Source organism: Corapipo altera, unplaced genomic scaffold (assembly GCF_003945725.1).
Source record: "Corapipo altera isolate COAL_440 unplaced genomic scaffold, ASM394572v1 215, whole genome shotgun sequence".
Taxonomy (NCBI): domain Eukaryota; kingdom Metazoa; phylum Chordata; class Aves; order Passeriformes; family Pipridae; genus Corapipo; species Corapipo altera.
The window spans coordinates 667,395-680,726 of NW_020885008.1; positions in this window are offsets into that span (position 1 = coordinate 667,395).

Sequence of the window (13,332 nt, forward strand, 5' to 3'; positions counted from 1 at the left end):
CCCCCGGCCTGGGCACTCTGAGCCCCCCGGCCTGGGCACTCTGAGCCGCTCAGTCTGGGCACTCTGAGCCCCCTGGCCTGGGCACTCTGAGCCCCCCGGTTTGGGCACTCTGAGCCCCCCGGTCTGGGCACCCTGAGCCCCTCCAGCCCAAGCTCCCCCCAGCATGGACAGTCTGAGCCCCCCCAGCCTGGGCACACTGAGCCCCCACCTTGGGTACCCTGAGTCCCCTCGTCTGCTCCCCCTGAGCTCCCCAGCCCCTCAGTCTGGGCAGCCCTAATCCTCCAGCCTGGGCACCCTGAACCCCCAGTCTGCTCAGCCTGAGTCCCCACAGCATGAGCACCCTGAGTCCCCACCGTCTACGCACCCTGAACCCCCAAGCCTGGGCACCCCAAGCCCCCCAGTCTGCTCACCTTGAGCCCCCCAGTCTAGACATTCTGAGCCTCTCTGGGCCCCCCCAAACCCAAACACCCCCCAGGGTTTGTCACCCTGAGCCCCCATTTCTTGTGCACCTTGAGCTCCCCAGCTTGGGTACCCTGAGCCCCCCCATCTGCTCACCCGGAGCCCCTCCAACCCAAGCCCCCCAGCACGGGCACCCTGAGCCTCCCAAGCCCCAGCCTGGTCATCCTGCACCCTCCCCAGCCTCTGCACCCTGAATCCCCCAGCCTGAGTAACCCGGGGCCCCCCAGCCTGGGGCACCCCAAACCCCCCAGCCTGGGCCCCCCCAGCCCCAGTGCCGCAGCCTGGGGACCCCTAATCCCCCGCCTTGTGCACCTTGAGCTCCCCAGCCTGGGCACCTCGAGTCCTCCAGCTTGTGCACCCTGAGCACCACCCTGGGCACCCGGAGCCCCCCCAGCCTGGGGCACCCCAAGCCCCTCGAGCTCTGCCACCACCGCGGCCCCAGCAGCGATGACCCGCACCGGGGGCACCGAGCGCGGCACCGCCTCGTCCTCCACCTTCCCAACAGGCAACCAAACACAGTGCTGGGGGGTTTTCACCTCCCCCTCCCCACAAAGCCGGGGCCGCGGAGGAACTACAGCCCCCGGCGTGCGGCGCTGGGCGCGCAGCCCGGGCATCAGAGCCGGCGCTGGACGCCGGGAGCGGTAGTTCTGCCCCGGCTCCTCCATGTTAAAGGGGCAGCTCGAGGGGGAGCCCCTTTGTGCCCCTCCTGCCTTCGGCTCTTGGGCTCCCGTGGGGTTTGGGGGGGGTTAGATGCTTTGGTGGAATATTTTCCCTCTCCCTCTTGGCCACGCGGGGAAAGCAGGATGGGAAGTGCCGGCGCAGGGAAGGAGCTCGGGACATGCCCTCGCATGCACGGGGAGCGAACAGGCAGCGGCTGCGGCGCTTCAAAGGGCTCCCCCGATCAGGGGATGGGACCCGCAGCCCGTGGGACTGAAATGTTCCCTTAGTCCGAGCTTTTCTGAGTTACGGTTTCATGTACAAGAAGTTACTTCAAGCCGGGGTTATCTGTCATTAAAGCACGAGTGAAGCTGGATCCATCTGAGACCGTGCGTGGCTTGCATCCATTTTCTCCCCGAAGGGCTGCCAGGGTGATGGGTGTATCCACAACCACATTCCCTTTTCCGTGTGCAGCCCAGCCAGAGCTTGTGGGGAAGGAGGAACTCAGCCCAGACAGGGCTCCTTGGGAAGCAGGACTTTGCTCCAGCCAACCTCCAAAAACATGAGGGAACACAGCTTATGTGTTTGGTGCTGAGTACCCAGGCTGGGCATGACAGGAGACCAACAGGATGAGCACTGAGCAAAGGTTTTCCCTGTTGATGGTGGTTTTTAAGCCAAGCCTTGTACAGCCACACAGAGGTTTCTTCAGCCAGCACCAGCATGGCTTATGTGACCTGACAAAACTTGGCTGTGATAAACTCAGCTCTGCTGGGCTCAGCTCCTCAGTGTGGTGCCAACAAAGGTCTGTGGCACTTGGCAGGGACTGCCCTGCCCTGCTGCCACACAGCCCTGAGCACCCCACGGGTGGCTGTGGGGTGGATCCTGTGCGACGAGTAGCTCCTGTTAGCGAGGCCTGGCTGCCTCCAGGCTCTTCCCCGGAATAGGAACTTCAGCAGGTTCTCCTGGCCACTGTCCCTGGCAGAGTGCAGCTCACTCTGCCCAGCTGCACTGCCCTGACACAAGGAATGACACAGCCAGCCTGGCAGAAGCCCCAGACCTGGCTCTGCAGTGCCATGGAGCAGCTGAGGGAGCTGGGGGGGCTCAACCTGGAGAAAAGGAGGCTCAGGGGGGACCTTCTGGCTCTGCAACCCCCTGACAGGAGGGGGGACTGGGGGGGTCGGGCTCTGCTCCCAGGGAACAAGGGACAGGAGGAGAGGGAACGGCCTCCAGCTGTGCCAGGGGAGGCTCAGGTTAGATACTGGGAAAAATTCTTCCCCAAAAGGGTGGTGAGGCCTTAGAAGGGGCTGCCTGGGACAGTGATGGAGTCACCATCCCTGGGAGTGTTCAAAAGGTGTGTGGATGTGACACTTAAAGACAAGGGTTAGTGGTGAACATGGCAGTCCTGGGTTAACAGTTGGACTCTATGATCCTGGAGGGCTTTTCCAACCTTAAGTTTCCAGGATTCTGTGGTGGCCTGTGCCATGTCCCCAAAACGCCCATGGTGTGTGCAAGGCCAACCTCTCGCTGTAGTGGAGATGTGAAGAGTGAAACTGTGTCCTGTTGGCACCAGACCAAATAAATCTGTCCAGACACCCTTTTTCTTTGGTTCCACCCATCTCCTGAGCACCCCGGGCTGATACGAGGCACCAGTGATGGCTCTTGGATGACAAATATTTTTGCTGTGAAGCGTGAGAGGTTCAGGAGCTCTTTCCCAAACTGTGTGTTCACTGCAGAGCCCAGCAGGAGGCCTGGCATGTCCCTGCCTGCTCCTGCTGGCCAGTGTTGGGGTACTGTGTTGTCACATTGGCACCTGAGCTGTCCCTCCCTGTCCCTCCCTGTGCTGGGGGTAGCACAGGGGTCCCCAAGCAGTGCTGACCCTCTGCTGTGAGCCAGAGATAACAGCTACACCGCTGCAGCTTGCAGCACACACCCAGGCTGCTTGCTGACACTTGGAAACACAGTTTCTGTTAATTATACCTGGGATAATTACATTTATACCAGTATAATGAGAAGGGGAGGCAAAGAGTCCTGCTGTGGATGAAGCATGAGTGGTTAAAACCCGCATGTGCCAGGTAGTTTATTTGATTTAGGGAGAAAGGCACAGGGAAATGGCATGTTGGGACATGCAGCCTGTGGCTGTAGGACCGAGTTTGGGTCTCACCTCCAGCGCTTCCATCTCTCCCACAGCTTCTTCTGCCTCCCAGCACTGCCATCCTCTCTTCCTCTTCAGACCTTGCCCGAGCTCCCAGCCTGTTGCAGTCTGTGGAAAGTCTCCCACTGGGAGAACATGCTGCTCTGGAGGCTTCAGAGCCACAGAGAGCTGGCAGAGTGGGAGGAAGAGTCAGTGAGAGCAGTGAAATAACTTCCACCTCCATAGCAAAAACCTTCCTGGTGGTTTTGTCCTCCTGGGTGTGGAAATGTCCTTCTGATCTTTGTTGCACTGTTGGCCACCACGGACAGCCCCAAGCTGCCTGGCCCTGGCTCATCCCATCCCAGACCTGGCATAAGCTATCCAGGATACATCTTCATCTATCAAGAGCAAAAGGGGTCTCCAGAAGGTAGTTGATGTTCTCCTACCTCCAAATGACTCACTAGAAGGACGTTTCTCCCTCAATTGACCGCAGAAGGTGCTTCAGTCAACTGTGCTCTTCACTGAACATCATAATTACACATCCAAGCCAAATGCCCGAGTCCTGACCCTCCATCCATGCTCTGCCCAGACACTGTCCCTGGTGGCACAGTGCCCAACACCGTCTTCTCTTTGAAAGAGTCTGAGAGCAAATAAACTCAGCAGTGCTGTGATTCATCCTCCTGGGAGCAGAGCTTCCCACAGCCCAACGGAGCAGACACGTGCACAGGGCGGGGGATTCGCCTGGAAAAGAAAACGGATTGAGCGTGTCCAGAAATCACAGGTGAGTGGCTTCAGTGCTGCCCCAGGCAGCTCTGACTGTACCCAGCCTTGGGGAAGCGCAGGGAGATCCTGCACTTTTATTTCAATGACAACTTGGTCTCTGGAATTAAAAACCAGAGGGATTTTGCCGAGTCCTTCAGTAGGGCACCAATATTCTGCTGGCCACCAGAAAAAAATATAAATCCACCTAATGACTTGATTTTTTCCAAACCAAGCCAAAAACTGCTGAGGTCTTTATGCAGAATGTTTTCAAAATGTGCTGGCTTGACCAAAAACTCCTTGGGGACCCAAGTGCATCATTCATTTGCATCACTGGGATGGCGTTTCGTCAAACCCCAGACACAAAGCAGTGACCGGCTGGGCAGCTTCAGTGCTTGTCCCTGAGCACGTGCTGACCCATCCGTTGCTCCATCAGCTGCTCCACAAGGATGGAAGACACCTCAAATCAGGGACATTCCCTGGGAGCCCAGTCCTGCATGCACATAAACACCTTCCGAGCTGGACCTGTCGTCGCCCAGACTGGAAACATCCCCCGTTTCTGCAGCAGCTTTCAGTGATCAGATAAACCTGTGGTTTCCAGCACCTTTCGCCTGTGGGTTTCCAGCTCTTGTTGAGACACCCAGCTCAGACTTTTTCAGGAGTCAGCAGCCAGCTGTCTAAAAGCAGCTGGTGAGACGCTGCGGTTACGGCAAAACCGAAGGGAATTCTGGCTGTGGACCCACCTTGGCAACAGCCCAGTCTGAAAGTTTCATTTTGGCTGCAGAGATGCTTTTTCTTGTAAAAATGCAGCCCCCTGAAATTAAAGTTTTGAAGCAACTCCCACCCCTCAGCTGTGCTTCAGCCTGACACAGAGCCCCCCACCCCGGGTGCAAGGACCAAGTCACTCTGGGGGATGTCTTGAGGGTCTTTAACTGCAAATCCCACTATTTCCTCTCTGTGTTCATGGAGGCAGCTGGAAAAGCTGTGCCACTTGTCCCATGATTAGAAAATGTGCCAATGCCTTCCTCTGCATCCCAGGAGGATGGGCTTCCAGCAGAGGAAGGACATGGAGCTGCTGGAGCGAGTCCAGAGGAGGCACCAAGACGATGGGAAGGGTGGAGCAGCTCTGCTGGGAGGAAAGGCTGGGAGAGTTGGGATTGACCAGCCTGGAGAAGAGAAGCTTCAGGGTGGCCAAACTGTGGCCTTCCAGGACCTGAAGGAGCTGACAAGAACAATGGAGAGAGACTATTTCCAAGGGCCTGGAGTGACAGGACAAGGGGGAATGGCTTCAAACTGAAGAAGAGTAGGTTTAGTTTGGATGTTGGGAAGAAATTCTTGTCTGTGAGGATGGGGAGGCCCTGGCCCAGGTTGCCCAGAGAAGCTGTGGCTGCCCCATCCCTGGAAGTGTCCAAGGCCAGGTTGGACGGGGCTTGGAGCAACCTGGGCTGGTGGAAGGTGTCCCTGCCCATGGCAGGGGGTGGAAAGGGATGAGATTTAAAGTCTTTCCAACCTAAACCATCCTACGGTTCTATGACCCCGGTGATGTCCTCTGTGGTCCTCCCTCCAGTTTACCACAGCTCACAGAGTCGCTGCAGGAGGAGACAGCCAGAAGCAGACAGGAAAAATGCCCTGGAGAAGTGGAGATAAAACCAGGATGGATTTATGGGATCCAGAGTGGGTTAAATCCAGGATAAGAGGAGACACACAGGATTCTTTTCACTCTTGTGGGTTCAAGAAGGTGTTTTTTCCAGGGATCAGACAGCAAGAAATGTTTTTGGTAGGGAAAATGTTTGGTAGAGAAATGGTTTTTAGTTTCCATAGTCTTGTGGTACCGAGTGTCTTTGGGAAGGATCCTCAAGTGCCCCTCTGCCACCCCCCTCATCCAGCCTGTTAAGGAAAAGTTAATTGAGAAACCTGCAGAAACAGCAGCCACACAAAGAACCTGCAGCAGCTGTAAACCAGGAAAAAGGAAACTCTTGTTTGTTTTATAAACCACCTGGGTTTTCCCCCTCGACCTCAGTGCCAGGACATGTCACGGCAGCCAGAGAGGGGCTGAGCCCTGCTCACATTCCCACCTTTCCATCAGCCCTTTGAACCCACAGCCAAACCCTGTGGGGATCCAGAGCTGCTGGGAGAGGTGCTGATGGATTAAATAAATGAGTGATAGGGGTATGAGGAGCCACCACCCCATGAGAACTTGCAGACAGGTAGGTCAGTGTTGTGCTGTCAAGGGACAGCAGTTGGATGGAGCACAGGCTCAAGAGCTGATGGGATCTGAAAATTCCTGTGGCTTTGCAAGGCAGCTCCAGGCAGGAGAGTTTGGGTGCTGGCACTGTCCTCCCAGGAGGGACGTGGCTGTGGTTGAGATCCAGCTAGGAGGAGCTGCAGGATCCATGGCTGCCACTTCCCAAGTCCTGGCAGAGACTTGTCCCTGCTCAGGGCATCCCACTCACATCATCTGTCCCTCCAAACATGTCCCTGGCCACTCACAGCCTGGGGAGTCAAAGGGTTGTACCTGTGTGTGGTCTAGCTGGGTCACCCAAAATCCAAGCTAGGTCCTTACACCGACCCACCTCCCTTTTGTGTGGTATGGAAACCCCCCTGGAGCAAGGGATGGGGCACAGGGCTGATGCCCCATCAGTGAAGCAGGTAAAAGCTACCTGGGGACATTTCACACCCACTGGTGGCACCTTGTCCCTGTTTGCTGCCACTGGTAGGAGCAACACCACGTCCTTAGTGGGTCTTGTGTGACATCCCTTCTTGAGGGACATCCCTTCTTGGGGATCATCTCCCTCACCATTCCTTTTCCCGATTTCTGATTGGTAAAGCTCTGAAGCAGGAGGCTGATTAAGCTTCCCAGCTTGTTTGTTATCATTAAACACATCCACGCTGGATTTTCTCAACAGGCAATTACATGACTAAGCCCTCTGGAAGCCTGTTACCCTCTCAGTCCACATGACTTCTCCTCGCAGTCCCGTGGCCTGATTGCATTTCGTGGGGAGTGATTTCCCTCTGCCAGCTCCGTGGGGCTCATTTGCATTGCACATTGCATCAGCTCTGCCTCAGCTCTGGAAAACGGGAGCGAGGTTCCTCCTGCTTCTCCAACAGAGTCATAGAGTTGTAGACCATAGAATCATGGAATGGTTTGGGTGGGAAGGGACCTTAAAGCTCATCTTAAAGCATGGACGGGGACACCTTCCACTAATCCAGGTTGCTCCAACCTGCCTTGGACACTTCCAGGGATGGGGCAGCCACAGGCAACCTGTACCAGGGCCTCACCACCCTCCCACGGAAGGATTTCCTCCTACTATCTAATCTAAATCTCTCTTACTTTAAAACCATTCCCCCTTGTCCTTTCACTCTCTGTCCTTGCAAAGTGTCGCCCTTCCTCTGTTTCATAAACATCCCCAGAGCTGAGCTGGGCTGGAGCACAACACTGAGGCCAGAGGATCCTTCCCCTGCAGACAGAGCTATTTACTGGAATATGTTATACATTGGAAAACATGCACCATTGCTGGAGGCAGAGTCACGGGGCAGCAGTGCCCACACAGGAGCAAGGGGTGAGCAGTGACTCATGAGGGTGGTCAGCACTGACCAGGCTCCCCAGGGCACTAGGCACGGCCCCAAGGCTGCCAGAGCTCCAGGAGAGTTTGGACAACACTCTGAGGGACAGGGTGGGATTGTTGGGGTGTCTGTGCAGGGCCAGGGGTTGGACTGGATGATCCCTGTGGGTCTCTTCAGCTCAGGATATTCTGTGATTCTTTTCACAGGCTCTGTCAGCCACAAGGTTTTCCCAGCCCCCAGTCCCACTTCCCTTTGCTTCCAGCTTTCCCAGACGTTATTTCTTGGTGTTCAATTTGTCCAATTTGCTCTTGTCCTTGTCACACTGCAGAGGGTGACACCAAGCTCCTGCTGCCAGGCTGTCACTGCTGCCTCCCTGGGCCCTCCCCAGGGCACTGCTCTGCTCGCTGCGTGTTCAAGATGCGTTCCCTGTTCTGTTCCCAGCCAAGAAAAAAACAACAGCCCCCAAAACTGTCACATTTCAAGAGACATCACCCTGTCAGCTGCACACTCCTGTGCTCAGATTTAGGAAATACCAGTGCTACATTTACCTATGTAACCTTAATTCAGCCCCCTTAGGCACATGCTTTGCAATCCAGGCTTTAATTACAGGTTCACAGACAAGGTGACAGGGCTGGCTCTGCCCCGGGGCAGAGGGGAGATGGGGGTGTTGGACCCCCATGTCCCCTCCTGCCCAAGCTGGAAGGAATTCACAGCATGGAGGACAGAGGGCTGATGCTTAAAATGTTTCTGCTATTCTTCTCTCTGAGCAGCTTTGCTGAAATCCAAGGTGTTACAGCAGCGTTTGCTGAGCAATAAAGGGTGAAGGGTGAAGGTGGAGCCTCTCTGCTCCCAACAGGTACCATCAGACAGCACCTGCCACCTTATTCTGCTTCTTCCTATTTCTTGCCCCTCATTTTCTTGCTCTTTTACCTCTGGGACAACAGCTGAAGGGGGAATAATTCATACAAACCACGAGGAGAAAACCGGGAGCCAACCAGAAACGATGTGAAGATGGAGATCTCAGGCCTGGATCAAGAGCACACTGGAGACACCAGAAGATCAGAGGATCCCCAATCCCTGCCAGCACCAGTATCCCCCCTAAACCTCCTTGCCACCACCTTCAGGGCTCCCTGGGTGCCTCCTCCCTTCTCTCTTTGTGTCCAGAGAGCCCCTTGTGCCAAGCCGAGTTCCTGCCATCCCTCCACCCACGCACACCTTTGGTTTGGACGCGGAGCTGTGCCCTGGCACCGGGTGGAAGCTGTTCTTGGGTGGGGGCTGTTTTCCTCCACCTTCCCCCTCGCAGGAGGCGGCTCTCGCGGTTATGCCCGAAGCAACTGCTCTCCTGCAGCCCAGCCCAGCCCGGGGTGAGAGCCGCGGGTCCCGGCCACCTCCTGCCTCTGCCGGCACGTCCCCCCGTGTCACAGGAGCTCCGGGAGCCGCCCAGCCCGGAGGCAAAGGCGCTTTGCACAGCGAGAGCTGCCCGGGCAGCGCTGGGAGACCGAGGGCTTTGCCAGGAAAACCTCCCGGCACGGCTCGTTCTGCTCAGAGGGAGGCCTGGGGTTTGCTGGGGCCGGGAATGATTTATCCCACCCCACCGCTGCCTTGCTTTGCCCCAGCAGCCCTCGGATCACACGCCCTCCCTGCACTGGAGCTTCCAGGGCTGTCCTGGTGCTTCCCAGCCCCGAGCTCCCGGTTCGGTCTCCATTTCACGGATGGGAGGCTCAGGAACACCTGGATTAGGAGCCTCGTTGCCTCAGCGGGATCTGGAAGCAGCAAGTCCGTGCTCACAAGGGCTGACTCACCCCCTGGAGCTGCCCCTGCTCCTCCCGGGAGGCTGCAGAGGGAGGAGGGCAGTGGAGCAGCACCCGTGGAGGTGCCTGGCACGGTGTCCCCAGGCTTTGGGGTGGTGCCCCTTGCCCGGGATGCTGGCAGACCGGGATTTGCCCGAGTGCCGCTGCAGGGGGTGTTGGCAGGAGCCCCCCCGGGGGGAGGATGGATTACAGAGCTCCCTGAGATGTCTGGTTTGGGGGGCCCTGAGCTTTGGCTGCGTGTTCTGCCAACCCCAGGGGGGAATTTTCCTGTTATTCCCTGTTCTTGCACCCACCTGGACTGTGCCTGCGTGGATTTAGTCCAGGTCACACCCAGGCCTCACTCCGTTCCATTTTTAACCCCTTTCTGGTGCTCTGGAGCTGAAAACTCGCTGATTTGGAGCTGGATCTACGGCAGGACCAGAGCAGGGTGTTGCTTTGCTCAGACAAAGGCTGCTCCTAGAAAGTGATGGGTCCATATATTTTATATATAATATGTGAATTATTTTATATATTTATGTAAAATCGTATATTAATAAAATATATATATTCACAAAATATATTATATATATGCACACATATATATACTACATGCATATATACACATGTATATGTGTATATATACATATATACATATATGCATATATATATATTTAAAAATATATCTATGAATTATTTTATACATTCATATAAAATTATGTATTAATAAAATATATTTTATATATTTGTTTATATGTTTATATATATGTACACATATACATAATATATGCATATATACACGTGTATATATGTGTATATACATACATATATACATATAATATACATATATATGTGAATATATAAGTTATTATATCTGTGAAATATTTAATATATTTATATAAAATTATGTATTAATAAAATATATTTTATATATTCACAAAATATGTTTTTATATATAGTGTATATACACAATATATATTTATATATGTGTATATGTATATACTTATAATATACACATATATACATGAATATCTAAAAATAGTATATATATGAATTATTTTTTATAAAATTATATATTAAATGTATTTATATATTCATAAAATATATTTTTACATATGTACACATATATACATATTCATAGATACATATATATATAAATATATACATATTAATATAAATATATATTTATATAGTTATATATGGAATGAAAAAATCCTCTGTGTGCCCATGGCTGCACTACATCCAGCAGGGAAAACCCTGGAGCTGCCATCACATCCCTCCAACATTCATGGGAGTGAGCACCCATCCATGTGTCACCTTCCAGCTGGGAGCAGAGGTGACAGGAGCACTGCCAAGGGCATCTTCCTGGGGATGAGGGGCCGGGCATTTCGGGGGCCTCCCACCCGTGCCATGGGTGAAGCGGGTTCAGGAGGAGGGTGTCTTTTAGGGTTGCCACATCTCCCACCTGGGAGGGACCCCTGGAGAACATCCCTCCTTGCTAAGGAACCAAAGGAGGAAAAACAAGCCCCCAAATAATCAATTTACCACCAGGAGCAAGTGTTGAGCTTCCCTCCGAAGGGCAAAGCAGCGCTGTTCCATTCACCCACCGCATCCCACAGCCTCCCTCCTGCCCCGCTCCCATTTCCTTGGAGCTCAGCACACCTTGGAGCAGGGCAGCTGGATGCCCGGCTCTCCTCGAGCCCCTGAAAAGCGTCTCTATGCCTTTGTGTGGGGCTGTGAAAGCGGCTCTTTTCCTCCTCACCATCTGTGCCACGCTGGGGTCCAGTGGCCGCGGGCGGGAGCTGGAGCTTCTGCTCAGGGTAAATTAATCCTTTGTTGCTCCTCAGCCACTTCTTTGCCGGGCTTGGGATGGGAGAAAATCGACTCGTTTTTCTTCCTGCCCTTCCTGTTTAGGGTGACACAGGGTTTGTTCACGGCAGCGAGCGACGCTTGGACTCTGTAATTACAGCCCAGCCCCGGCAGGGCAGGGGACAGGGGCTGGGGGGAGGGACTGGCTTGTCCAGGGTGGGAGGGGTTCAGAGTGAACCCCCCCAGGACTGTGAGCACTGATGCAATGCCCACACTCGCTGCTTTTTTACATTTGAGGTGTCCTGATATTTTTGAGGGCAGCAAGAGCGTCACTGCTGGGAATGTTGGGTTCACATCCTGGCTCCACACTCAGGTGGGAGCAGGATGAGGATGTCACATGGTGCAGGTGGCAGGTGACATTCATGTGATCATTTTTCTTTGGAAGAATTTCCCCTGCTGCTCTCAAAAGATAATTATGGTTGTAAAACCAAAGGTTCCAACCCTTTGCTTATGAACTGGAAGATGTCTCTCAGAACTAAAGATTTTAATTGAAAATCACTTTAAGAAGCCTATTTCAGCCTCCAGTTTGGTGCTCACCTGCCCTTAACAGCCTTTATTATAAATCTACTTATTTTAAAAGGGTTTTTTTCTGTTAGTTTACTCCCAGGGAAGGAATCACCTGTGTGGCAGTGAGGGAAGAGGCAGAATCCAAGGTACAGGGGGCAGACCCTGGGCATGGAGAGGCCAGAGGTTGGAGCACTGTTACTGTTGGAGGCTTTCCTGGCATGCCTGGACGGGCTGCAGAGCTGGGACAGGCTGGGCAGCACGAGGTTGTTTGGCAAGAGGCAGATCCATGGATGTGGGCAGGAAAACTGGTTCCCTCCTTCCTCCCAGCTGGGGAGGAGGAGCAGTGGGATGGTCCAACAGTGTGTCCATGGGATGTTCCAGCAGTGTGTCCATGGGATGCTCCAGCAGTGTGTCCATGGGATGTTCCAACAGTGTGTCCATGGGATGCTCCAGCAGTGTGTCCACGGGATGTTCCAGCAGTGTGTCCATGGGATGTTCCAACAGTGTGTCCATGGGATGCTCCAGCAGTGTGTCCATGGGATGTTCCAGCAGTGTGTCCATGGATGCTCCAGCAGGTCCCTGTTGGTGCTGACCCACTTCTTCCCATGGCTACAAGGTCCAATTGGCCTCCTGTTGCCATAGAAACAGGCCTCCATCCCTGCTCACCCTCCCCAAACCAGCTCCTCCCCCCTCCCTGGGTCTGAGCCAAGGGACACCACTCTGGCTGGATCAGCCTGCACCCACAGCCCCCCATTCCCCACGGAGGTGGTGGGTGCTGTCCCCCCTGCCCCAGAGGCTGCACCCACACCAGGGGTCCTTTGTGTCCCCTCCCTGGGGACACTCCCCAGCTGGAGGCTCCTTGTCCCCCCTGTGTGTGTGGGGACACAGTGGGGGCCACCTTCACCCCCACCCTCCCTGCCTTGGCCAAACCAGCCCTGTCCCCAGGGTGCTGGCACACCCTGCTGTCCCCATGGCCAGGGCAAACACTGTAGCTCTTCCATCCCTGGACACCCCCCTAAAATCTATGGATTTTAGGCCTGGAAACCTGTTTTTAGTCTTTTCTGTTAAAGTCCAGACCCTGTGGATGGGATCTCACAGCAGAGCCCGTGGGACCTGTGGGTGACCTGGTGACATCCAGTTGGCTCAGGGCCACCCACCCTGGCCCAGGGACACCCAGGGCTGCTGGGGATGGCTGTGCTCCAGCCTCTTCCCATGCCACCTCCTTCCCACAGGGGTAGAGATTTGGGAACCAGTGGGAACAAGACAACACAGGCATTGTGTCCCCAAAATGCTGGTGACAAAATGTCATGGCAAGGAGTTGTCACGGGGAGCTCAGCCTGGGGAAAGGAGCTGCCGTGGTTCCCAGTGTCACTGGTGACACTGGATTTGCTGCCCCAGCCTCACCACATTCCACGCTGATACAAAAATAAGATTTAATTCCATGTCATTACCCCCATCCTTACCCCTCCAAGCTGGAAAAGGCTGGAATCAATTGAACACAGAGCAAGTGAAATGGCTTTGGATACTTGGAATGAAACCATGTGTGGAGCAAACATCACCCCGAAGGGGCAGCTTTAAACTGGATTAAAATTGCTGCTG